At 43.2% G+C, this 26,267-nt stretch overlaps 1 long non-coding RNA gene across 1 annotated transcript; it reads left to right on the forward strand.

Annotated features, from left to right (window-relative positions):
- The first annotated feature begins 3,409 nt into the window (after nucleotides 1-3,409).
- LOC308589464 lies at nucleotides 3,410-24,784 on the forward strand. The gene is made up of 3 exons (XR_014009284.1): nucleotides 3,410-3,749; nucleotides 5,698-5,762; nucleotides 24,306-24,784. It is a non-coding gene; the product is annotated as an uncharacterized lncRNA (long non-coding RNA).
- The last annotated feature ends 1,483 nt before the right edge of the window (nucleotides 24,785-26,267 follow it).

A 26,267-nucleotide genomic window follows, 5' to 3' on the forward strand; every position in this document is an offset into this window, starting at 1 on the left:
AAATGGACAGAAAAGGGAGAGACTGAGAGAACACAAAATAAACAAATTTGTCCATCTCAGTCCACTAGTAGGATTGGTCCGGGGGGGGGATCTCATTGATTAACAAAGTCAACAGTGCAGCCCTATTAAAAAGAAATAAATAGAAATATTTGTTTGAGGTTAGCTATGGGTATGGGCGGTGCTGGAGGTGACTCTTGAGAGTCCCATGGACTGCAAGAAGATCAAACCTATCCATTCTGAAGGAAATCAGCCCTGAGTGCTCACTGGAAGGACAGATCCTGAAGCTGAGCCTCCAATACTTTGGCCACCTCATGAGAAGAGAAGACTCCCTGGAAAAGACCCTGATGTTGGGAAAGATGGAGGGCACAAGGACAAGGGGACGACAGAGGACGAGATGGTTGGATAGTGTTCTTGAAGCGACCAGCATGAGTTTGACCAAACTGCGGGAGGCAGTGGAAGACAGGAGTGCCTGGCGTGCTCTGGTCCATGGGGTCACAAAGAGTCGGACACGACTAAATGACTAAACAACAACAAATGGGGGTGGGCAACCTGGGAGGAGATAGGAGAGATGGTGAGGTCTAGGTCTAGGTGGGTGGGAAGGATTGGGAAATGGAGCAAGCAAGAGTGGCAGCCCCTAGTAATTCATACTGGTGATGGTTGAGAGAGAAAATGATCCTTTACTCATGTATCAGTTTCTTTTCTCGTATAATGAAGTGGGGGTCAATGAAAGTGGGTCCAGGTGAGTCAGTTGCTTTTGCTAATTATTTTAAAATAAGCAAACCATTTCCGCTTATGTGACCAATGTGTTATGCTATGATCTATGAAACTTAAGAACATAAAAGTGCCCTGTTGGATAGGACTGAAAGTCTATTTAGTCCAGCATTCTGCTCCCAACATGTTTATAAGCTTCTTTCACTGGTATGCGTCTTATGCGTCTCTTGCACAGTCACGTTTAAAAAAAAAATGATTTAGGAAAACAGCACATTGCTAGCAGGAGGTTTAAGCTGTCTAATGTTGTAGGGACCACTATTTTATCAGCATTAACAGCACAAAACATCAACACTAAAAAGTTCTCACACTAAAAATGCATTCATTGGAGCAATACAGTTTATAAATTATTGCGTGAAAAGTAAAAACTATTATTCTAAACGACTGGTTATTTCAATTTCACCAGTAAGGCCCTCAATCTGTAACTCTCCTTCTAGATCATAGAATTGCAGAGTTCGGAAGGGACCCTGAGGATCAGCTTATCGATCCCGTTGCATCTAGAAGAGGGCAATCCAAAATTGGAGTCTGTAACCTGAAGCGTATGTAACCGGAAGCGTATGTAACCTGAGGTGCCACTGTAATTCTATTCCAAGTTGCTTGAACTCAGTGGGTTTTTCCTTAAGAAACATGCATAGGATCGCACTGTTATTCCCTGAAAACAACACCATGGGCATCTGTCTACACCAAACATGAACAGTCATGACTATTGTGGAATAAATAGTCTGGGGGAAATGTAATTGTGAGGAGATTCCCCCCCTGGGACAAGCAGTACTCGCTATGTAAGATCGAACATTGCTGTTTTATTTGTGGCATCAATGGTAATGGGCAGGGCAAGGGTTAAAGGCCCAGTGAACATTTCAAGGCACTTCAGCTTCACAGGGAGAGACAGACTTGCAGAAAGGAAGAGTCTGTACTGCCTGTTCTGGGCGCTTTTAGATTAATGTATGCCCAGCTGCATTTCCTTGAAACTGATTAATTTCCAATGTATACTGGAGTCCTTTCAGGGGACAACAGCTCTGTTCGGAATGCACTACACCCAGGAATGGAAAGTTCAGTGGAAGGGATTTTAAAATAATCTGTAGGTTTTATCCCACCCTGATGTGCATGGTGTATGCAAGTGTGTGCTTGTGCATGCATTTGCCTGTTTGTGTGTGTATACATAGGGAAAATGCATTTTAATACATCTCAAGTCTATCCTGTGGCCCATAATTTGGACAAGATGCCAGACTGCAGCAGAGAGGAGTAAAGGCCTCATACCGACTTGCGTTTGTGCTAATAACACCATTCTTGTTGGTTGTTTAGTCGTTTAGTCGTGTCCGACTCTTCGTGACCCCATGGACCAGAGCACGCCAGGCACTCCTGTCTTCCACTGCTTCCCGCAATTTGGTCAAACTCATGCTGGTCGCTTCGAGAACACTATCCAACCATCTCGTCCTCTGTCGTCCCCTTCTCCTTGTGCCCTCCATCTTTCCCAACATCAGGGTCTTTTCCAGGGAGTCTTCTCTTCTCATGAGGTGGCCAAAGTATTGGAGCCTCAGCTTCATGATCTGTCCTTCTAGTGAGCACTCAGGGCTGATTTCCTTCAGAATGGATAGGTTTGATCTTCTTGCAGTCCATGGGACTCTCAAGAGTCTCCTCCAGCACCATAATTCAAAAGCATCAATTCTTTGGTGATCAGACTTCTTTATGGTCCAGCTCTCACTTCCACACATCACTACTGGGAAAACCATAGCTTTAACTATACAGACCTTTGTTGGCAAGGTGATGTCTCTGCTTTTTAAGATGCTGAATAACACCATATCACTGGCAAATAGCAAAATTGATACTTTATGGGATAAAACTGAAACAGGAAATAATTCTGGCCCTTTCAGTTCCGTTATTGCATCATTTGCATAAATGTTAAACAGCAGGGGAGCCAGTAACCACCCTTGTCACACCCCTTTTGTTTTTGGAAGTGGAGCTGTCAACTGACCATTTGCCCCTACTTTCACTCTCATATACATTTCAGATTAGATTTGACTTTTGGATTTATTTGTTTTTTTAGAAGGCAAATCTTAAAAAAATAAATGCAGTAGGTGAGGAGAAAAGGTCAAGGGTTTATGGGAAATGATAGATAATGAATTCAAAAAGAAGTTTAAATTGGTGACCCCCCCAAAAAAAACCCCAAGCCTTTTTTGCTAGAGATGATTGGGACAGGGGTTCCAAAGAAGTTGACTAATCTTTTTACGTATGCAACAACTGCAGGCAGAATCTTAGATGTGCAGAAATAGAAAGAGGAAGAGAATCCAACCAAAGAAGGATGGCTTGTAAAATTAATGAATAACGCTGGAATGTCAAAATTGACTGTAAAACCAAGAAATCAAAATGGCGAACTGTTTATGGCAAATTGAAGGCCTTTTTGGACTATCCGTCAAAATATTTTAGCAAAACGAAATCTCGCGCAGGATTTGAGATATGAGCGGCCGGGGGGGGGGGCGGGAATGTGATATAAAATGTTACAAGTGAAGTGCAGATATAACTGTAAAGCAATTGTAGTTTCAGGGACACACAGGAAACCATCTCTGCAGAAAACCTCGCACTGTCTTGCAGCTGCCTACCATACCCAGCATAATGTGCTTATGCACTAAATGCATCACAATGATCCATTGTGCTCTTATCAGAACAAAGTTTGCAGTGGTGCAAACTGTTAGGAGGAGAAGGCTGGAAGCAAAAGGGTTAAAAAAAGATCACACGCTGCCTTGTAAAGATAGCAGGAATTAGGGAACAGGCGACAGATGTTCCATGTGGAGGCACCTAGCTTTATGGTGCCACCTGGGCCCATTTAATACCTTTAAAAGCAATCACTTGGTCATTTGCGAAAGCAGATATAGGGACTGAGTTGTTTGAAAACAGAGACATCTTTGGCCATGTCTATCTACCACCTCTAGAATGTTCTGCTGTGACAAATGGCGGAAGAAAGTTTGCTGTTTGCTGTCTCATAGGTATAAATCATTGCTAGGTGAATTGCTATGCCATAAACAATGTTCAAAATGCAAGGCAGGGGAAAACTAATTTCAAATAATACAGGCACATTTAATTGCCTATTTGATTTTGTTTATGATTCCTTTCCCATGAGACATCCCAAAGTGATTAACAAATGAATGAAAACATCAATAAAAGTGTGTGAGAGAGAAGGAGGGAGGGAGGAGAGATGGTGGATGGATGGATCGATGGATGGATGGATGGATGGATGGATGGATGGAGAGATGGTATGCACAAAATTTCCCTGAGTCCTACCAAAGTCAGGTCTCTTCAGAAGGACTTTGACACTGGATGAGGAAGATAGGCAAACTAATGTCAGTGTACTGGAAGAAACAAAGATCACCAGTGTCAAAGCAATGATTCTTCAACATCAACTTCGATGGACTGGTCATGTTGTTCAGATGCCTGATTATCGTCTTCCAAAGCAACTACTCTATTCCCAACTTAAGAATGGAAAGCGGCATATCAGTGGATAACAAAAGACTCTCTCAAGGAAAATCTTTTTAAAAATGTAGTATAAACACTGACAACTGGGAATCATTGGCCTGCAAGTGCTCTAATTGGAGAACAGCCTTCACCAAAGGCATCATGGACGTTGAAGAAGCACAAAGTCAGGACAAAAGGGCAAAAAGAGCTAAGAGGAAGGCATGTTTGGCAAATCCTCACCATGATCTACTCCTACCCGGAAACCTGTGTCTCCACTGTGAAAGGACGTATGGATCCAGAATTGGCCTCCACAGTCACTTATGGACACTCTGTTAATACCATATTCATGGAAGACAATCTTACTCGGCTATGAGTGATTGTCAAAGAAGAAGAGGCATGAACTGCTGTGGGTCTGGTTGGGTGGTCCACAGGCATCCATGGCTGTCATCAGGAAGGGACATCAGACAGGAAAGAGAGGCAAGCAGGGTGGGAAAACCCTTCAGCAAAGCCATGATCTCTGCTTGGTGGCTGCATCTTCCAGGAGAAAGAAGGCCCAACTTCCTGTGTGCCTGTTGCTCTTCTTCCTGCCTGATGCCTCCTCACACCTCAGCATCCTGCAGCTTGTGGGTGGGTGATGTCCACAAGCAGCTTTCTTTTCAAAGGGGGTGAGTCTGTGGGAGGGAGGCACCCACCATCTCAGCCAGGGTGCCTCCGCCCTTCTCTTAGCTATGTATTTAATTAGGATTTCAGAACACTAATTCAATTCAATTTATTTATTAAATTTATATACCGCCCATCATGCAAAGATCACAGGGTGGTTTACAACAGAAAAACTTTAAAAAAGCACCCCATAGTAAGAAACCAAAACAATGACACACACACACACAAATTAGTCCTACCCTTGAACTTACTTGGACCCAAGTCTGGGGTGGTGGTCCTGGGGTCAGCCAAGGGTGAGGCAACCCAATGCTCTTTGGATTGGAGCCAAAGGTGGGGTAGATTGGGAGGCTGCCACAGCCCTCTCACATCCCCCCTGCAGCCTTGATTCCGGGGGCCTGAATCAGGGCAACCCAACCTGGACTAACCTGAGGACGACCTTCCTCACACTGGACCCAGTTCCAAAGAAGTTCAGGAACAAGGCTTATGTTTAATTAGGAGCTTTTCTGAAACCCTAATTAAACATATGGCCAGGTAGGGGAAGGAGATATTGTTCCCCTCTCCACCCCACTCCTGAATGAGAGCAATTCTATGGGAGGTCCTTTACAAGTAGCTTTGGACTTGATACAAAAATTACCCAATAGCTTGAAGGGCTTGTATAGACTTTCCAGCAGAGGAAATGAGATGTTTCTACTTGACTGGCTTAGATGAATGTAAAAGAGGTTTTTCACTTGAAATGGGGAATTTATAGGCCAACATCTTGGGGGTTCAGCTGCCAGCTGAGAAGCCCCAGGAGATGACTGTCCTTCTGAATCCCTCCTTCAGGGGCCTTCTGAGCAGCTGGAGAGACGGAAGAGGCTGAGTAGTAATGACTGAAGAGGCAACAGATGGTAAGTTAAATATTCCTCTGGGAGCTGGTCAGCTTGACAGTCATTCTATAAATAATGCGCTGAGTTTTTACTACTCTTCCTGTGAGTAGAGGTTGTTTCACAATTGCTTCCCACGCAGCCTTCGTCCTTCCTGGGTCTGTTTTCCAAGCCAAAAATATCTCCAGGAAAATTACACAGGAAGACTTCCCCAGCCTACTACAGTTTTCTTATATCCTAAGCCCAGGAAGATGTTCCATGTTTACTATTCAGCTCCTCAAAACACACAGCTCTCTCCGACTGTGTACATAAGTATACCTTTAAAACACATCCAAAGCACATTCTTTCCTTCAAAGAGTTCTGGGCACTTCCAGAGTTACGGTTTTCAGCAACCCATAGCAAATTACAGTACCTACAGAAAACTCTGACAGTCTGCAAGAGACCAGAAGATCAGTGTTAATATACCCTCGAACTTTTCTCTGATGAAAACAGGCATGCCCTTATTAATAATAATAATAATAATAATAATAATAATAATAATAATAATAATATTACCCCGCCCATCTGACTAGGTTGCCCCAGCCACTCTGGGTGGCTTCCAACATATCTACAAACTCAATAAAACATTAAATTTTTTTTTCAAACTTCCATATACAGGGCTGCCTTCTGATGTCTTCTAAAGGTTGTATAGTTACTGATCTCCTTGGCTTGGGGGTCGCATAACTCCATACCCTCCAACGTTTCTCTGATGAAAATAAGGATGTCCTAAGGAAAAGTGGGATATTCTGGGATCAAATCAGAAACTGGGGTGGCTTCTGTAAATCAAGGACTGTCCTTGGAAAATAGGGACACTTGGAGGGTCTGTGTTAAGAACCAGATTTAGACCTGTGCTTCTGAAATAATCTGAGGTGGAATTTCCCAGCTCTAAGGCATCCATCCTATAGCAAGAGCTGTTCAGGTGCGAGGAATTAGGATCCAGCCGATCTTAAGCAGGCAGATGCCCTGAGAAAGAGGCATCTGGTGGGATTAGAGAGGGGCCACTTACGCTGGATCCTAAGCCCACTGAGCTCAGTCACATGTACTGGCAACCCAGCAGAAAGGGTGGTGTAATTCAAACACTATTCTAAAGGCTTGTTTCCCCTCTGTGAGGCTTAGGCTAGCTTAGCCAGCTTTAGCCTGCTCCTGAATGGAGTTTGGATCTGGTTTCATTTCTGTCGGACTTGTATAGTTTCGAAGTATTTTATTTCCGATGGAAAGATGGAATTATTAATTTATATGGAAAATAAGGGTCTCCAGGGTTATAACAAGACAACTGGGGGGGGGGGAACGGTATTGAAAGACAAGAGTTTTATTTCGTGTCAATGGTACAGACAGTCTCTGCAGTCTCCCCCCGCCCCCGCTCCCCAAAGATAGTTTGTTAATGAACCAAAAGCTGGATTTTGGAGGTGGGGGTTGCGGATATTCACATCACATTTCAGAGATAGTAAGGCCCCTTCCTTTCCCTGCAGCCATAACAAAAATAATCAGGAACAAATGTAATTAACTGAAAACACATGCCACCATAGGTACAGAGAGAGATTTCCGGAAGTAAGGCAGAACTGTAACTGAACAGAAATTTATGCTAAAAGCGTAACTATGGGACGAAACAAAATCCCCTGGCTATTTACTATCTTATGAGCATGCCTAAAGACACACACACACACACACACACACACACACACACACACCCTTACGAACTGAACTTAAGTAACACTTCCTCAACCCACATGGCTAGCTGGTTTTACTGGTAATGCAATTAACCCTTAAGTCAAACACCAAATGATCTCTGCTGTTGCACTTCCAACAGCCAGGCCAATCAGCACACAGGCCCTGCTCATTTCTTATTATTTATTACATTTAAACCCCACCTTTTTGGGTGGCGCTGTGGGTTAAACCACAGAGCCTAGGGCTTGCCGATCAGAAGGTCGGCGGTTCGAATCCCCGCGATGGGGTGAGCTCCCGTTGCTCGGTCCCTGCTCCTGCCAACCTAGCAGTTCGAAAGCATGTCAAAGTGCAAGTAGATAAATAGGTACAGCTCCGGTGGGAAGGTAAACGGCGTTTCCGTGCGCTGCTCTGGTTCGCCAGAAGTGGATTAGTCATGCTGACCACATGACCTGGAAGCTGTACACCGGCTCCCTCGGCCAATAAAGCGAGATGAGCGGCGCAACCCCAGAGTCGGCCATGACTGGACCTAATGGTCAGGGGTCCCTTTACTTTTACCTTTACCTTTTTTCTAAAGAGCTCCTGGCGGTGTATAAGGTTCACTCCCTCTCTTTTCGCATCCAGAAGCAGGCAATGTGTTCTAGGGAAAAGGCAGATTATCATCCACTTTGCCATTCTTGTCATGTTGAATTGGTGTGTGTGTGTGTGTGTGTGTGAGTGTGAGTGTGTGTGTGTGCACATCAGGGAACCTGTGGCCCTCCAGATGTTGTTGGATGCCAAGTCCCATCAGCCCTAGCCAGCCTAGCCAATGGACAAGGATGAATTGCAGTCCAACCATAACTAGGCTTCATCATCGATCCTGCAGGATTCCCATCTCTGGTGTACATCTTCCTGATATCTTCCAACTTCCCTGTTTAGGGAAGCTTTTAGCCCTGTTTAGGGAAGCTTTGTTGAATTCCACCCTCAGTCTTCAAGGGTGGCCCCGCATAGATCACGCTGCAGTACTTTAGTCAGTAGGTCACCAGCTCATGGAATTCAGTGGCCAAGTGATTTGTGAATACTATTTTACAGTACTTCTTTTTCACTTATAAAGGTGGCATGGCCATCGTTGTGTTGCCGTTTGCTGCTGCTGTTACACATGCGGGAAGAAACACAGGATCTCACACGACAAGGTGAGTCATGCGTGCAAAGGACACATCAACACTGTCAAGTAGGCTGAAAAAGGAAATGAAATATACCGTATTTTTTGCACCATAACATTCACTTTTTTCCTCCTAGAAAGTAAGGGGAAATGTCTGTGCGTGTTATGGACGGAATGCCTATGGGTGGCACGCCTACGGATTTTCCTCCTCTAAAAACTACGTGCGTGTTATGGTCGGGTGCGTGTTATAGAGCGAAAAATACCGTAAATATTCAAAAATTGAACAAATGAGAGGGGTAGTACCAAAGATGCTCCTCGCCTGGGGTGCAAGGTAATCATTCTCTATTAAAAAAATAAAAAAATAAAATTATTGATTTTCCACATTTGTAACAAATATAACATATAAAAGACACAAAACAAAACACATTACAATATAGTGGTACCTCGGGTTAAGTACTTAATTCGTTCCGGAGGTCTGTACTTAACCTGAAACTGTTCTTAACCTGAAGCACCACTTTAGCTAATGGGGCTGCCGCTGCACCGCTGGAGCACAATTTCTGTTCTCATCCTGAAGCAAAGTTCTTAACCTGAAGCACTATTTCTGGGTTAGTGGAGTCTGTAACCTGAAGTGTATGTAACCTGAAGCATATGTAACCCAAGGTACCACTGTACTAAATGAAAAAAAGAAAGAAAAATAAAAACACTTATTACTTCTAAAATCCAAATTAACTTTCATTGTTATCTGACTTCCTCAAATCCCCCCTAACTGAATTTCATTGTGACACCTTTGTAACAGTTCTCCAAGATCATCTTTCTAATAAAATTAACTCCTAGTCATTCTCTATTAATATTCCATTGCAGCAGATGCTAAATGCACTGTCACACTGAATCCAGCATGCCCTGGCTAGTTTGATGGGGGGGGATTGATAGGGTTATTGTTGTGAAGCTGGCTCAAGTTTTTATATTCCACCAAGCACTTTGCAATGAGGGCGTATCAAAAATCACTCTACAGTGGTACCTCAGGTTAAGTACTTAATCCGTTCCAGAGGTCCGTTCTTAACCTGAAACTGTTCTTAACCTAAAGCACCACTTTAGCTAATGGGGCCTCCTGCTGCCACCGCGCTGCTGAAGCACGATTTCTGTTCTTATCCTGAAGCAAAGTTCTTAACCTGAAGCACTATTTCTGGGTTAGCGGAGTTTGTAACCTGAAGCGTATGTAACCTGAAGCGTATGTAGCCCAAGGTACCACTGTACAGCAGACATGTAAATTTAGTGATGCCTCTTCTATGTACTTCACCCGTGATCTAAACCATTTACTGAAGAGTAGGGTTAAAAAAAAAAAATCTAAACCCCTAAACTTTCCATACCTGTTCTGACTTAATGCATGATTGCAGTCAAACCTTTTCCCGTTAATAACTTTTAGTGACTAAGCTCTGATTTAACAGAATGGGTGGGGGGGATTCTTGTTCCTTTCCTGAAGGAGTGGCTGCTGTTAACGCTGACAGCTGGTTTAGTCAAGAGGCCCTCTGCATGTTTGAAGGATAATAATCGAGTGGTTCGTGTAGCTAGTCATATTGATGAGTAAGATTTGCTATAGACACTAAGGGGGGAAAGAAAAAACACACACTCCATACGCAGAACTGGCAGTGGGAAAGGAAGAAACGAATGGGCACTTCCAAGGGATAATTGTATTTCTGCTTTGAAGCATATGGCAAGATCGGGCTGAGGTAACTTAGACGGCACTGAAGGCCATGTCAAGAATATATCATGACTCAGACGATGGCAGAGAACTGGAATATTTACCAATCCTTCCCAGAAAGAACTCCCGCATTATGCTACCAGTCTCTTCCATCAGAATCCTCTTCAAAACTCACCATTTTTGTGATGTCTTTGGACAGACTCCTTGGTCTACACCCTCAAACATACTCAATGAAGGTCCATAAAGCCTACATCCATGCTATATTTTAAAGCTTTGTAATACAGTGGTACCTGAGGTTACATACGCTTCAGGTTACAGACTCCGCTAACCCAGAAATAGTGCTTCCGTTTAAGAACTTTGCTTCAGGATGAGAACAAAAAACGTGCCCCAGCAGCGCAGCAGCAGCAGGAGGCCCTATTAGCTAAAGTGGTGCTTCAGGTTAAGAACAGTTTCAGGTTAAGAACGGACCTCCGGAACGAATTAAGTACTTAACCCGAGGTACCACTGTACTACTTTAAACAGTCTTCCCCTAAAGAATCCTGGGCACTGTAACTTGTTAAGGGTTCTGAGAGTTAATAACTGTCCGTCCCCCCCACAGATCTACAATACCCAGAGTTCCCTGGGAAGAGGGATTGACTTTTAAACCACTACTGTAGCTTGGTGAGAGGAATAAGGATCTCCCAAGAACCCTCAGCACCCTTAACAAACTACAGTTCCCATGGTTGGGTGGGAATGTGCTTCAAATGTATGGGAAATACACAATCCATATTCCAACCCAACATACCCAACAGCTGCAAACTGGGATCTGGACATAAGATTTCTATGAAATGGAATAATATGTACTGGTTATGGAAAGCTGATATCATAAATATGAACAAATTAAAACTGACATAATCATACTGTGTGTTTTTTTTTTTGGGGGGGGGGCGTCAAATCAACCTGAATACAATAGGTAACACATACAAAGTACACATAGAATCATAGATCAATTCAAAATAGTCAATAAATTAATTTTATTTGTTTGTTCTTATTATACAAGAACAAAGGAAGAAAATAAGCTTAAAGCAGAGTAACAACACCAATTGAGGCTTGCTCTCTTGGTCGTTACCAAGCCATTGAAAGAAAAGATTGCAAGGCATAACCTACAGAGGGACCCATAAGTTACCCTCCAAGTTTGGAACTCTAAGACAACTCAAAGTCTCATAATCATAGAAATAGAGTGGTCGAAGCCACCTCAAGAAGCTGAACTTCTCAAGGTACTCTGGTGTACAACTCTAGATACATTCACCATTCATACAAGCAGTTTCCCATCTGCATTTAGATACTCCCAAGCAGATTGTAATACACACATTCAAAATCATTTGACTGGCTATCAATCTCCCTACATACACAGAGCAAGATCTTATTAACTGACAGATGTGTTTTGCCCATGTCAGCATTGATGTCTATCCTTAGAACATGACCCATTTTGATACATATTTTAAATTATTTTGCTCAAAATTCTTTTTGCATTAAAAAGACGTTTAGAGCTTGGGCTTGTTAGACCCAAGAGTCAACAAATTTTTTTCCTTCACCTTCATCATTTCTGAGGTGCAGGGAGCCCCAAAGCAAATCTCTTTGTCTCCATTCCTTCTGGGCAAGAATTTCAAGTCTCAGGTTTAATCAAAGTGCTAATCCTAGGAGATTTACACAGGACAATATTGTATTCAGCATTTTACACGAAAGCGACTAAGTGCTACAAATACCTGTGTGTGAAGTAATTTATTCCCTGGGGTTCCTCAAAGAAACAGATCTCGGAAAGAGTGGAATAAGTTCTGCCATCAATTAACAAATGGAATAGGCACACAGCTTTCGTGAGCAAGTGCTTCTATACGAAGCGTCTCACATTGGGTTTAAGAAGGCAGTGTTTTCGTCAAGCTGAGAGAGCAGGAAAGGAAAGAGATCATCTTTTTCTGCATGTGTTTGAGCATGTCTGTTTTTCTTGCAATAATCCATATAGCATTTCTGTGCGTGTTGAAAATCTATGTACTGGGTCTCTCCTATCCTATCAGTATGCCACTAAATACCAGATGTTTGGAGACAAACAAGGAAGGGCTTATTTCCTTCACGTCCCCTTGTAAGTCCCAAATATGTTTGAACCTGCTGTGGAAAAAGGGGAGTGGGAGAAATTGAAGGTGTCTGTTAGACAGCATGAGCTGGTGCCAACTGATTTCTCTAATACCCGGGACCCTGAGGTAAAGTGGGAGAGGGAGGAATTGGTGGAGAAGCCAGCACTGTTTTCGTCAGTGGAGGAGAACTCACAGGAAAAGCTCACGGCTTGTGTGCCTGCTGAATTCGGTGGATGGTCTTCTGTCCTGAATGCTTTAGTTGAGATTCCCACATTGTCAGAGGTTGGACTTGAATGACCCTCATGTTCCCTTCCAACTCTACATTTCTATGATTCCATAAAGCCTGCCAAATGAGATTCTTTGTCAAGGTAATGGCTTTGGCTGGCTAGTTAAGTACCGCAATTTAGCATATCCAAAGACGTTGCTCTGTGCCACAGACAAATGTGGAGGGTCTTTTCCACACTTCCCTCACCTGGCTGGTACATAGGAGAACAATAACCAGAGTTGTTTTGGGTGTGAGCAGAAAATCCGGATGCTGAAAGCTGGAGATGGAGACATCTTTGCTCTGGGCAGGATTTGGGGGCTGCCCTGGAAACCTAATTGGGAAGCAAGTTTTATGGGAGCATCAACACTGAAAGACCTTTGCGCTCAAGTTGCATATATGTGCAAATGAAACCAAATATCCTAAAGGCACCACAGTCTCCATTGGTCTTTATTCAAAGGAAACCAAACTCTGGATAAGCGTAGGCACCCTTGGCAATCTCTCATGCTTGGAATTTAGGGTGGAGCGTAACAATATTTTATACAATATTGTTTAGTTTAAGCTGCTAAATTATGTTAGGTTTTTTGTATTACTTCACATAATGTTACATGGAATTATTATTTTTTTATTTTGATGTATAATTGTTTCTAAAAGGTTTTTGAGTTGGACTTCTTGTTCATTTGATATGTTGTGAGCCACGTTGGACACAGTTTTGTGGGGAGCAGGCATACACCTACACTGACATTATCCTTTTTTTGGATGTGTCAGTTTTGTAGGTACAGAATTAGTGTTTTCTTTTTTTAAAATCTGGGGAAGCATTCAAGCATGTGTCCATAATTTCTGCACTCTGAAATGGTACAGCCCAACAAAATCTGCACCACATGACTGCTGAACTCTCAGTGCAGATAATACTTTGTCTCCTGTTTGCTTTTTGGAACTTTTTGAGAGATGACAGATATTTCCAAGCTGTCCTCTTGGAACTCTTCATTCCATAGGATTGTATGCCTTTAACCGAAAACCTAATATTTACAAGTCAAAAGAGTCCCCACTAATGAGATACATTCAACAGCTGCTACATGTTTGTTGTATCTTCAGGAGGCATGTAAATTAGCACAATCTTGAAGCAAGTAATGATTGTATTGATTGCAAGGAAAGTATTTTTTGTAATTGCTTTTGTATTTCAGATCAGTGTCTATTACTTTCTGTTGTTACCCTGTTAAATGCCATTCCACTTGATGGCAAGACGGTGATAGCAATTCACCATCCAAGTACACCACCTACCCAGAAGCTCCTAATCAACCCTACACTGTTGTTGTTTTTTACAGAAGAAGAAGAAGAAGAGTTTGGATTTGATATCCCGCCTTTCACTCCCTTTAAGGAGTCTCAAAGCGGCTAACATTCTCCTTTCCCTTCCTCCCCCACAACAAACACTCTGTGAGGTGAGTGGGGCTGAGAGACTTCAAAGAAGTGTGACTGGCCCAAGGTCACCCAGCAGCTGCATGTGGAGGAGCGGAGACGCGAACCCGGTTCCTCAGATTACGAGACTACCGCTCTTAACCACTACAAACCTACTAGATCCTGGCTCCCTTGACCCATCAAACCCCTCAGGGGTGATGCACAGAAATGGAAAGAGGACGAGATTCCAGCCAAAGAAAAATGGCTTATAAAATTAATGGATGATGCTGAAATGGTGAAATTGACTGGAAAACCAAGAGATCAAAATGATGAACCATTTATGGGAAATTGGAGGCCTTTTTGAACTATCTGTCAAAGTATTTTAGCGATATGAATTGCGAGCAGGATTTGCGATATGAATGGCATGGGGGAAATGAATGATAAGATGGAGTTAGGGTGTTAGTAAAAAGTATAATGCAGCAATTAAGGATTAGAATAAAAGCATCAGGGTGGAAAGGATGGGAAGCCAAAAAGAAAAATATAAGTGAATGATATATTTTATGTTAAGTAAATTAGTTAAAACCTTTGAAAAACTAATACAAATGATATTTTTTAAAACCTTTAGGCGTGTACCCACTTATCTACCAAAAAATCATTAGAATCCGTCCCTTGTCTAGTCATTCCCATCCCTGTCTCTGCTCACCAGGTGTGTATAAAATCACAACTTGGCAGCCTTACTAGTGACAGCTTTTTTGGGGTTGTTGTTTTTTAATTTGTGCCCTCCTACAGCTTCATAGTTTGAAGTAAGAAAGAAAGTGACATTTTGCTGACCAGGCCAACTCCATCCCCTCCCCAAGTGGCTGTGTGAATAATACCATTTACAAATACATCTTGCTATTGAACAGACCACCAGAGGGGTTGCTTTTGCAAGGAAAGGCTTCTTGTTTAATCATTCATCACACCTTCTACAAACATCTGGTTTTCTTTCAACCCGTCATGTCCCTGTTGAGACAATGCAAAGGCAATTGTTCATCTGGAGAACCTTGAGAAGTTTAGGAAGGAAATATGAAAGGACAATGATGACTACAAGGTTTTTGACTGGCAAATGAGATACCTCTTAGTAGGCATCAGGGACGGAATTCCTTTCCATGGGACACTCAGTGCTACCTCATAAAACTTCACCAAATTGTGTAATAAACTGTGGGATGCTTTTTGAGTCATTCTTAGCAGAGTCCCTTCATGACTCACTTAGTAAGGATTTGAAGAAACCTATTAGTGGGCAGTGCTGAAACGGCAAAGTGCTAACTTTCGCCACCACCGCCCTCAGCCCAGTAAAATTATACACATCGTGTTTATAAGAGGAGATGTTTTCCTTGGCAGGAGTTGTGATGACCAAGAAGCAGTCCAACTCACAGGAAAGTATGAACAGACTGACCACTCACACAGCAGAGCTTCAGCACCCACTAGTCTTCCACTCAGACATAAACTATGTAATTTTAGAACATGCTGGCAGAAACTTGATTGCAGAGTGAGCAAAGTGGCCACAAAGGAACAGCAGTGCAGGAGCCAGCCTTTAAGTATTCTGGTGTGGGATGGAGGAAGTGGGAACAGGGTGGCAAGAGGAGATGGGGGGGGGGAGATAGATGGTTCTCTTTAAAGTCACCACCAGGAGCGAAATGATGATCTGGGGAAGACCTTCCTGTCTTCCAGTGGATACGCTGAATGAGTCACGGCAGAAATCTCAGCTTAAAAAAAGAAAAACAGATACAGAACTAGACGTTTCCTGCACCTCGTAGCATGAGAAAAGAAATCAGGGGAGAAAATCAAAGGCAATGCAATCTGCTGAAGAGCCAAGCCATCAGTCTCAGTCGAGAAGAGGGGAAAGTGGGGATGAGGGTAGCACAGCCCCACGAGCCAAATGTCGCCCTCCAGTCCTCTCTGTTTGGCTCTTGGAACACTCCCCAGCTACACCCCTTCTCCTTAGGTCCCACCTCTCTGCAACCCCCCTTTCGTGCTTTTCCTGGTTGGCACGAGTCTTTGAAAGTTGGTCGCATTTCTGCTTTGCCTGGGTAGAAGTTAAAAATGGGTGTGTGAATGCGTGTAGGAACCAGCTTATGCAGCTTTGTTTTATTTTTTATTATCTTTTTTATTAGATTTTCAAAAAAGTAAACACAACAAACCATAGGAGAAAATTGAAATATCGAGATTGCTCTGAATCTGTCTCCATCCCTTCCATGGTTCCTTTTAATTCTATTTTCAACTGCATTTCAATACTTCTCCAATTTTTCATCTTCCAAAGTTATCTGTAAATTATGTTACATTAAAAGTGTATTTAAAATCCTGCTGATGTTTTAACCTGTTTACAATGATTTTGTATATACACTATAAACATTTCCCATTCTTTTTAAAATTTCTTGTCTTCTTGATTCCTGAGCTTCCCGGTTAATTTTGCCATTTCAGCATAATCCATCAACTTGATTTGCCATTCTTCTCTGGTCAGGGCTGTTTCTTCCTTCCATCTTTGGGCTAGCAATATCCAAGCAGCCATTGTGGCATACATGAAAAATTTCCTCTGCTCCTTTAGAATCTTGGTACCTAAGAAAAAAGCTTCTGGTTTTTTAACAAAAGTTATTTAAAACATTTTTTTTTCATTTCATTGTATATCATTTCCCAGAATTTTTAAGTTACATTACAGGTCCACCACATATGATAAAAGGTACCTTCTTTTTCTTTACAAGCTAAAAGGTAAAGGTAAAGGGACCCCTGACAGTTAAGTCCAGTCGCGAATGACTCTGGGGTTGCGGCGCACATCTTGCTTTACTGGCCGAGGGAGCCGACGTTTGTCCACAGACAGCTTCCAGGTCATGTGGCCAGCATGACTAAGCTGTATCTGGCGAAACCAGAGCAGTGCCCGAAAATGCCGTTTACCTTCCCGCCAGAGCGGTACCACCTATTTATCTACTTGCACTTTGACGTGCTTTCGAACTGCTAGGTTGGCAGGAGCAGGGACCGAACAACAGGAGCTCACCCCGTTGTGGGGATTTGAACCACTACCTTCTGATCGGCAAGCCCTGGGCTCTGTGGTTTAGACCACAGCACCACCCGCATTGCAGCTTTAAATCCAGCCTGCATAGTTTGCAACTCTCAAAGCCCAACATCATGAGATGGTTGACCAAGGGCTCGACTAATTTTTGCCCGCCAGTGAGTGAAAAAGCAGGCAAGATATTTAGGTGTCTGAATAGTACTCCTGTCATGGCAGAATTATAATAAACACAATACTTGACAATGTGCTATCCATTAGGAGGTAGGTGCCCCCATACCTGCTGCCTGAGATGGACAGTATCAGTCTTGCTAATGAGAGGGCTAGACCTGGGCTGTCAGATAGATAGAGAAAACCTTTATTTGAGTCAGCCACAAGCCATAGCAAAGGAATCAAATCCAATAAACACAGATCTAGCTAGATGGTGCGCTATACAAAATACGTTCTGAGAATTTACAACTGTACAAATCAGTGGCGTAGCGTGGGGGGTGCAGGGGGGCCGGCCGCACCGGGCGCAACATCTGGGGGTTAGGGTTAGGGGGCGCAAATCCACGGGTTAGGGGGCGCAAATCCACGGGTTAGGGGCGCAAATCCACGGGTTAGGGGGCGCAAATCACTTGCCTTGCCCCGGGTGCTGACAACCCACGCTACGCCACTGGTACAAATGAAAGAGTTCATAACTGTCCTCGACCACAAATGAAGCATATGAACGAGTGGGCTTTCCTTGCAAGGCATTAAACAGGTTCGTCAGATGGTAGATCTAATTCTAATTGCTGTCAAACATATCTCTAAGCTTGACAGCCTAGCTGTTGGGTTGTATTTATTTGGCTTGGTGGGTCATGAGTTGTGCAGGTTTTTTCCAGACAATTGAAAACAGGTGTTCCACCCCCCCAACCACCCCCACCCCCAATAAAAATGACATCCCGATGGGTTTGTTTTGCATAACACCACCCTGCTAAGTGTTTTCTGTGTTGCAATTTCATTCCTACACCTCCTTTGCTTTTCAGGACTTGCCGTTTCAATATATTGCCTGCTTGCTAGCAAATGGATCTGAAAATCCCACTTTTGAGAATTTTTGTTGTATTGATTCAGTCCCTGGATGGCTGTAATATGAGAAATATGTGGAAACTTGAAAATGGTATTTTGTTTACCCTCCGTTGCAGCTGCCAAAACAGCTGCCATTGAGCTTTTTTTTTATATATAAAGGAAACAAGGGCCTGTTATCTGACAGGGAGGAAAATAGACGTATTCTCACAACCAGGCCAATGCATTTCTCAAATGTGTACTTTAGAAAAGGGTGTGCAGAGACAATTTAGGTAAAGGGGAAATAAAAATGGACAAAGTCACACAATGATTTATCACAGAGACAACTTCAGAAACCTTTTTGCAAGGTTCAGACCTTCATGCAAAGCCTTACAGATTCTCTCTCTCTCTCTCTCTCTCTCTCTCTCTCTCTCTCTCTCTCTCTCTCACACACACACACACACACACACACACACACAGAGAGAGAGAGAGAGAGAGAGAGAGAGAAGCAGTAAACAGTCAAACCATTTTGCCCTGTTTTGTTAATTCCTTTGCATGTGTGTGTGCAAAGTAAAAAACAGGAGTAGTGTAGAATCTCACAACTTGCAACACGGAGTGTTCCTCCTCCTGTTGTTGTCATTTCCCAGCCTGTTTGAGGAACCAGCCAGCCAGCCACCCTCTTTTCCACAATCTGCAATTTGATTCCCTTCCCCATCCTCTGATTTCTATGCTTAGTTCTCATAGGGTTGTTTGGAGGCAACTCCTCCTCCCGCCCACTTGAGATTATTTCCTATTTTTGCCCCTGAAGGTTTTGTACCTTTCCCACAAGCCTCCTGATATTTGCACATAGATGGCGCCATTTTGAATACATACAGATTGTCACTACTTTTTATGAATTAGTTTTTATTAAAGGTTTTTATTGTGCTACAAAACAAACAAATGTGGGGAAACTACATGTTTTGTCTCCCCTTTCGAACCACCGAGTCTTTTTCACAGTTAGCTTGCATGTAGTGAGACACACTTTTGTCATCGACAACTTGTGATTGAGGGGAAAGAGAGGGAGAGAGAGAGATGGGGGTTTGTGTCAGCATCAGGTGGATAAGTTGTGTGTGTGTGTGTGTGTCCATATATATATATACATACACATACATTGCAAGAGGTTAGGGGGTCTAGAACTTGATTGGTTGCATTCAGTTGGTTACAGTGGGGCTTGTTTGTAGGGCGGGCAGGTTATTGGGTCATGTTTGCCATATTGATTCGAAGGATGCATTATTTTGTCCAAAAAAGAAATCAAGAATTTCCCCATCCCATCCTCTCTGCAACTCATACAGCAATAAAAGATAGAAAGCCAGGCTGGTCTAACTGCAGAAAGCCAAACAGCATCCAAATGTCTTTAATTTAGTTTAAAACAAGTGGAAAGTAAATTTCTCATAAACCTCTGAAGAGGCTGTAAGTTTCGGTCCTTGAGGACCATGGTTTGTTGACTTGGGCTGTTTGTAGCAGTGTATCCGTTCCACTGTAAAGGACAAGAAAGATTTTAACTTTTTCTGTGTAGTTCTAACATAGAGAGGCAGAAGAATCTGCTTTAAGTATATCCTGTTTTGAATTTACAGTGGTACCTCGGGTTAAGTGCTTAATTCGTTCCAGAGGTCCGTACTTCACCTGAAACTGTTCTTAACCTGAAGCACCACTTTAGCTAATGGGGCCTCCCGCTGCTGCCGCGCCCCCAGAGCCCGATTTCTGTTCTCATCCTGAAGCAAAGTTCTTAATCTGAAGCACTATTTCTGGGTTAGCGGAGTGTGTAACCTGAAGTGTATGTAACCTGAAGCGTATGTAACCCGAGGTACCACTGTATTGTCTATTATTGATCAGCACCACACACCAGACTTTTTAATAGCTTGATGCTATACTGTTGCACATGAGGGGAAGGTCAAGGGAGAGACCTAAATAAGTTTCAACTTAACTGACAACTGCCACTCTGTATTGGTGTATTTGTCCCGAATTGTTTTTCTTGACAAGAGTAACAGACTCAACCACACAAACAGGCCTCAGATACAAAAATGAAACTGTTTCTCCCCCTGCTCTCGCTCTCTCTCTCTCTCTCTCTCTCTCTCTCTCTCTCTCTCTCTCACCCTGAGGTTACCCCCCTAGCAACAAAATTTCAACTTTGCTTTCTTCAATGAATTTTGGAATTCCTCCTCAGGCAAAGCCTCTGAAGAACATCAAGGAACCCATTTATGAGCCCTGGGTTCAAAAGCCCTGAAAAGACCCATTCTTCCTATACAGAGGGTCAGTTCACCACTGAGAATTGAGGGAGCAAGATTTCCTTCTGGTGATTACTGCCTTGATTTCACGAGACTTGAGGTGTCCTTATCCCCATGTAGTTCCATCCGTATGTTCAGCTGGCATTTGAAAGGGCTCTGTCAGCATACAGATTGGGGCGGGATCCCTGCACATCTAGAGTACCGTGTCCCTTCTAAGACAGTCTGATAATGAAGTAGGCAGAAGAGTGGCAGCTGGATGTTAAAGCTGGTGAGGATGTCTTTTCCCCAAGATGGTTAGGCATTTAACTATACAACTGGTGCAACTGCGTTATGTTGGAGAAGGGACCTCACAGAGCTCCATAAATCAGTCAGCAGGGTTTTCCTATTTTGAAACTCAAGTTTACTCATGGGTGCTGCTCTGCGGATCTCTTTAAGTCCCTTCCTCCAACACTGAACTGCTCACACAGATAGACCTCCCGTGAGATGTAAGTTGCACAAGAAAGCCAGGGAGAGTTAACCTGTGGACTCCATCTTGATCTTTTTCCAGCTCTTGGAATTGTGGAAACTTGGAGCAGATGTGAAAAACTCCTAATCCTCAGCTGTAGTCATCCTGGCTCAAGAAGCCAAGGCAAATAAAAATGAGGGCTAACACTTCCAATAGATGCTCAAGCCCAAGCTTTGGTTAGCTTCCAAGAGAAAGATGTTAAGCAAATATGGGACAGAGACTAGGATGTGCTCTCTGCTATCCAGATGTGGTTCATGGATGGCAATATTCAGAAGAAGTTCTTGGAAATCATTATGTGGCATGGAGTGAATACAAACATCTCCCATCACATTCTCAAGGAGTTCTTGAAGCAATTTAAAGCTTTTTTTTAATATCAAAAATGTAATTGTGGCATTATAGGTCACAAACTGTGCCTGATTTTTTAAAAAAATCTGAGAAACACATAACCCTACCTGTTTAGAGGCAGTGGAAGGTTTAGTCACCGGAAGGAAATGTGCTTCAGAGTGTGATTTTTCCATTGCAGTAAAAAAAACACCCAGAACCAAAGTAGTCCCAAAAATTAATAAATGCACCTTTCATTCTCAGCCTTCACAGCTTTGACAATTAAATATCAACCACAGAATAACCACAGATTAAGGATGCAATCCTATATATATAGGTACCCAGAGTAAGTTTCATTGAACACATTAGGTAGGGGGGGGGGAATCCACCTAACATGTTTGCCAGTAAGCATATTTATAAAGCAACTTGAGCTGCAGTTTCCCAAAGAAAAATATATACTATTTTCACTCAAAAGGGGGAGGGGGAGAGAAGCATATTTATTGCAATCTGAATCTATTGTTCCATGATTTCCAAGCCATGACCTGCCCTGGAGGTTCTATCATTGTTCCAGTGGTTGACTGGCAGAGCATGAAACAAACATGCTAAATATGAGAGATTGCCTGTAATGTTATTCTATCAAAATGGCAATTTCCGAAAGGATTTGAAATGGGGCTTGCCTTTCCTTAAACGTCAGGGAGGTCCACCCCTAGTTGCCAAGATGGTCTCCAGCTCAAGCTGGTCCTAATATCTCCACACAAAAACATTCCTTTCCCTCAGATTTATTTTTAAGGCCTAATCTCAAGCAGATTTTAGAGAACATGTCAGAAGCTGGAGTTTTCTGCAGTTAGCACTGTTGAATTTAAAGCTCTTCACCACAGTTTGATGGGCTACAGTGCATGAAATATCTTCATACCGTAGTTTCCTTCTCATGAGGTTAACTCTTCTAAATCTAACGTTAAAGTAAAAAAAAAGGTAAAACCCACACACCACAATGACAAGGAGGAACAAGCTGAAATCAAAAGGATGTAGAAGCCACAGAAGTAAAGAATGGCTCCCCATCTCCAAGAATGCGGCCCACATTTGACTTAGCTTTCACATCTATCAAGATGTCTATGGCATTTCTAAGATGGCAGAAGCTTGGCAATGACTGGCGATTGGATTGTGGCTTGGCACCAGTTTCAGTTTCGCATTTTGGACAAGGTGAAATTGTAAAATAAGTTTCCTAGGCGGTATTATGGGATCTCATCATGACTAAGATTTCACACACAGCATTTAAAGTGTTTTTCAGCAGCTGTGTGTGTGAGAGAGAGTTAGTTAGTTAAATGTACCGATACTTGTTTGGGATTTTTGAATCAATTGAGGGTCATGTGAATTGTTTTAACTGATTTTAATATAACCAGTAAGGTCCCTATAGTTAAAGCTATGGTTTTCCCAGTAGTGATGTATGGAAGTGAGAGCTGGACCATAAAGAAGGCTGATCACTGAAGCATTGATGCTTTTGAATTATGGTGCTGGAGGAGACTCTTGAAAGTCCCACGGACTGCAAGAAGATCAAACCTCTCCATACTTAAGGAAATCAGCCCTGAGTGCTCATTGGAAGGACAGATCCTGAAGCTGAGGCTCCAATACTTTGGCCACCTCATGAGAAGAGAGGACTCCCTGGAAAAGACCCTGATGTTGGGAAAGATGGAGGGCCAAGGAGAAGGGGACGACAGAGGACGAGATGGTTGGATAGTGTTCTTGAAGCTACCAGCATGAGTTTGACTAAACTGTGGGAGGCAGTGGAAGACAGAAATGCCTGGCGTGCTCTGGTCCATGGGATCACGAAGAGTCGGACATGACTAAACGACTAAACAACAACAACAACAAGAACAATGTAATCATAAAATAGTTAACAGATGATAAATACAATATACGGCACTAATAATCATGTAAGAAGGTCATGTTCCAACCTTACTGCATTTTTTGTGTCACATGCAACTAGAACTATTCTGTTTCTAGTGCACTTAAGAGTTCTATCCACTTTTTTCAATTTGGGGTTTACACACACATTTTAACTTCCGAGTTCAGAGGTGTGTCTTTAGTCACTGTTAGTAGGCATGGTTCTATTACGTCTTCCCCATGATCCATGGATATCTGCGGCACAGCCATTTTCTTTCTCTGCTTACTGGTGGTGTGCGGTGAAAGTGATAAGACTGGGATAGAACCTTGTTGGTCATTTTTCCATAGCCGTCATCTACGAGATATCCACAGCTCTCTTTTCTGAGCAAGTCGTCAGAGCTTCCCTGGAGCTGGGGAAAGGAGAAAGGAGAGCAAGGGAATCACTGCACGAAATCACAGGCTGGCCCAGTAGGTGAGGCAGCACATTGCTGAGAAATGTGTGCGATCTTAGGCCTTGAAAACAAAGTACAAATTGAGGGCTACAGAGGTCCTTAAAGTGTCAAGATTGTCATCAACTGGTCTACATCCACTGGGACAGGATCTTATAATCTATTAATTTCCAAAGATTAAAACAGTAATTTCTATGCTGGGAAATATGATTCTGCTCTATGTCTTATATATATATATATATATCTAAATTTCACTTTTCATTTTACATATATTTACCTCATCATCATCACCATCTTTATATCAATCCGCATTTTCTTCTACTCCCCTCCCCTCCTTTCTGCGGTTACTTATTTTAGATCTTTTTATTACTGCATATCCAATTTCAATCTATTTATTTACTTCCCATTATATTCTCTTTTAGTTATCCGCTAATGTACCAGTTTATGCCAACCCTGCTAACGTTTTAAGTTGTTTACAATGCGCCTTCAAATAACCAATAGATTTTTCTCCACTAAGTCATAAAGAGTCTCTCATCTTGATTTCATATTCTTCCATTAACTTTTTTCTGCATATTCCATCAGTTTTAATTGCCAATCTCCTTTCGTTGAAACTGTTTCTTCTTTCCACCTTTGGGTATACATCATAGAAGCTGCTGTGGTAGCATACATAATATTTTTTTCTTCTATTCTTTGTATGCCTCTCCACCAATTATTCCGATTCTGCGCTGTCTTCGTCAGATGAAACCCACAGTCAACAATTATTTCTATTTTTTTACAGACAGGAAACCAAAGCCAAGAATGGGAAGTGACTTTGTCGATCAACAAAAGGCCACACAACTTGCACTTGGTGAAGGTGGAACTTGAACCCAGGTCCCCCAAAATCAACCCCAACCGACATGCAAAGAACAAAAGAAGGTTAATATCATAAAAAGAGTCTGGGCTATATGAAAATGTTGTTTGGGCTCACTTTGTCCAGCATACAAGCACCTGTCCAAGGAACTCTCCACTCAGCTGGGCCAAATGAACAGAGGAAAGGCAGCATGGTGCAGTGGTTAGAATGCCTCCTGCTGCAAGCTGTGTGGCAGCTCAATGGCTGAGCACACACTTTGCACATCCAATCCTTCACATTTCTGGTGAAATATATCAGCAGCAGGTAATCAGAAAGATCTCTGCTTTGACTCTGGAAAGAGTCACTGCCAGGAAGGAGAGACAGTCTTGGGACAGCTAAACCAATGTCCTAAACCAATCAACTTTTTTGAGTCCACGGCTCCTCTGACCAACTACATTCTTTCTGTGGCACCTCTGTGGGGTTCAGGAGCCCAATTATGTCACTCCTTTCTCACAGAACTGGCATCCTCTTACCCGTTTTTGAACACCTTCCCTTGTGTAGTGTTTCCTCAACCTCTTACCTGTCCTTGGGAGTCCTCTGGGCAGTCACTACTGCCACCCCTGGTCTCTGCGCTCCTCCCCCCCCCCTGTCCTAAAGAGAGGTGCCTCCTCACACTGCCTTACAGGGTCCTGGGAAGAGGATGCCCCCAGCCTTGGTGGCCCAACAGAGACTGGCCAGAGGTGAACATGGGGCTAACACCTTACCTTGGGAGGCAGCAGTGCCAGCAGCGGGCACCGCTGGGTTTGCATGGTGGAAAGGCTCCCTTTCAGCACCGGACACTCAGCTCCCAGGCAGGCCTTGCACACAGCAAACACAAGAAAGGCCAGCACAGTGTCTGCCTGCCTTGCCTCCCGCTTGTTTGTCCATTCTCAAGAGCTGGTGGACTACCTGACTGGTCTCCCTTGCCCACTTGCTTGCATACGCCAAGGCCACCTCAGTTCTTGGTAACCAGCATCCTCTGGTCACCCCATAGGCACCATTCGCCTGTGGTGCTTGTAGCAACAGCTGCTTCAACAAACAGCCACAAAAACCTTTGGGGGGCAGAGACATGAGAGAGCTTCAGGTGAAGGAGGGGAGGAAAGAGGGACAGAGACCAGTGCTGCCTGTAACACCCCGATTATCATTCAAGGCACCCCAGGGTGCCATGGCACACTGGTTGAAAACCACTTTCCTAGAAGGCCGCTTCCAATGTAACTTGCCAGCTTAAAAAGTAGCAGCCCAGCATGAAACAGAAGCAGCATTTCCTCCACAACCACATGCCACAAGAGTTCTTAGCCACACTCTCTCCTTGAGGGAAATCCAGGGCTCCTCCTGCTCTTCCTGGTTGTTTTGGTTTTTTTCTTTTTGCTGCAGGGATTTCTAAAAAGGTCTTCCCTCGTCCAGACAGAACCTGTAACCCCAAGCTTTTAGAAAAGGGCAGGAAATCGACCTCCCAAGTCTGTCAGGCCGGCATGAAGCCCCTGCTCAAGGAGAGGATATGGTTACAAGGCGCAGGTGCACTGCCAGAATGCCTCGCCGATGGTAGCGCAAGCAAGGAAGGGCTTCTCTCCCTTCGCAGTCGAAGAAAGAAATTTGTCAGTGACAAGAAAGATGGCTTGCGTGCCGCGCATTCCTGGGCCTGAGGAATAATGAAAGTGGGAGGGGAAGGAGAGGGGGGAAATCAAATTTCAACTAAGGATGTCAGCAGCAAAGTTAACGCAGGTGCAATATTCCTCCAAACAAAGGCCATCTTTGTTTCTCCTCTATTTTGTGCTGCAAAAAGGAGTTTCCTTCCTCCTCCTCCTCGCCCTCCTCCTTTTATCAGCGCGCGGAAGATTAAAATGCTGATACCCTTCCCCAGCAAAAATATTT

This window comes from Podarcis bocagei (genome assembly GCF_964188305.1).
Source record: "Podarcis bocagei genome assembly, chromosome: 6".
NCBI classification, from domain to species: Eukaryota; Metazoa; Chordata; class Lepidosauria; order Squamata; family Lacertidae; genus Podarcis; species Podarcis bocagei.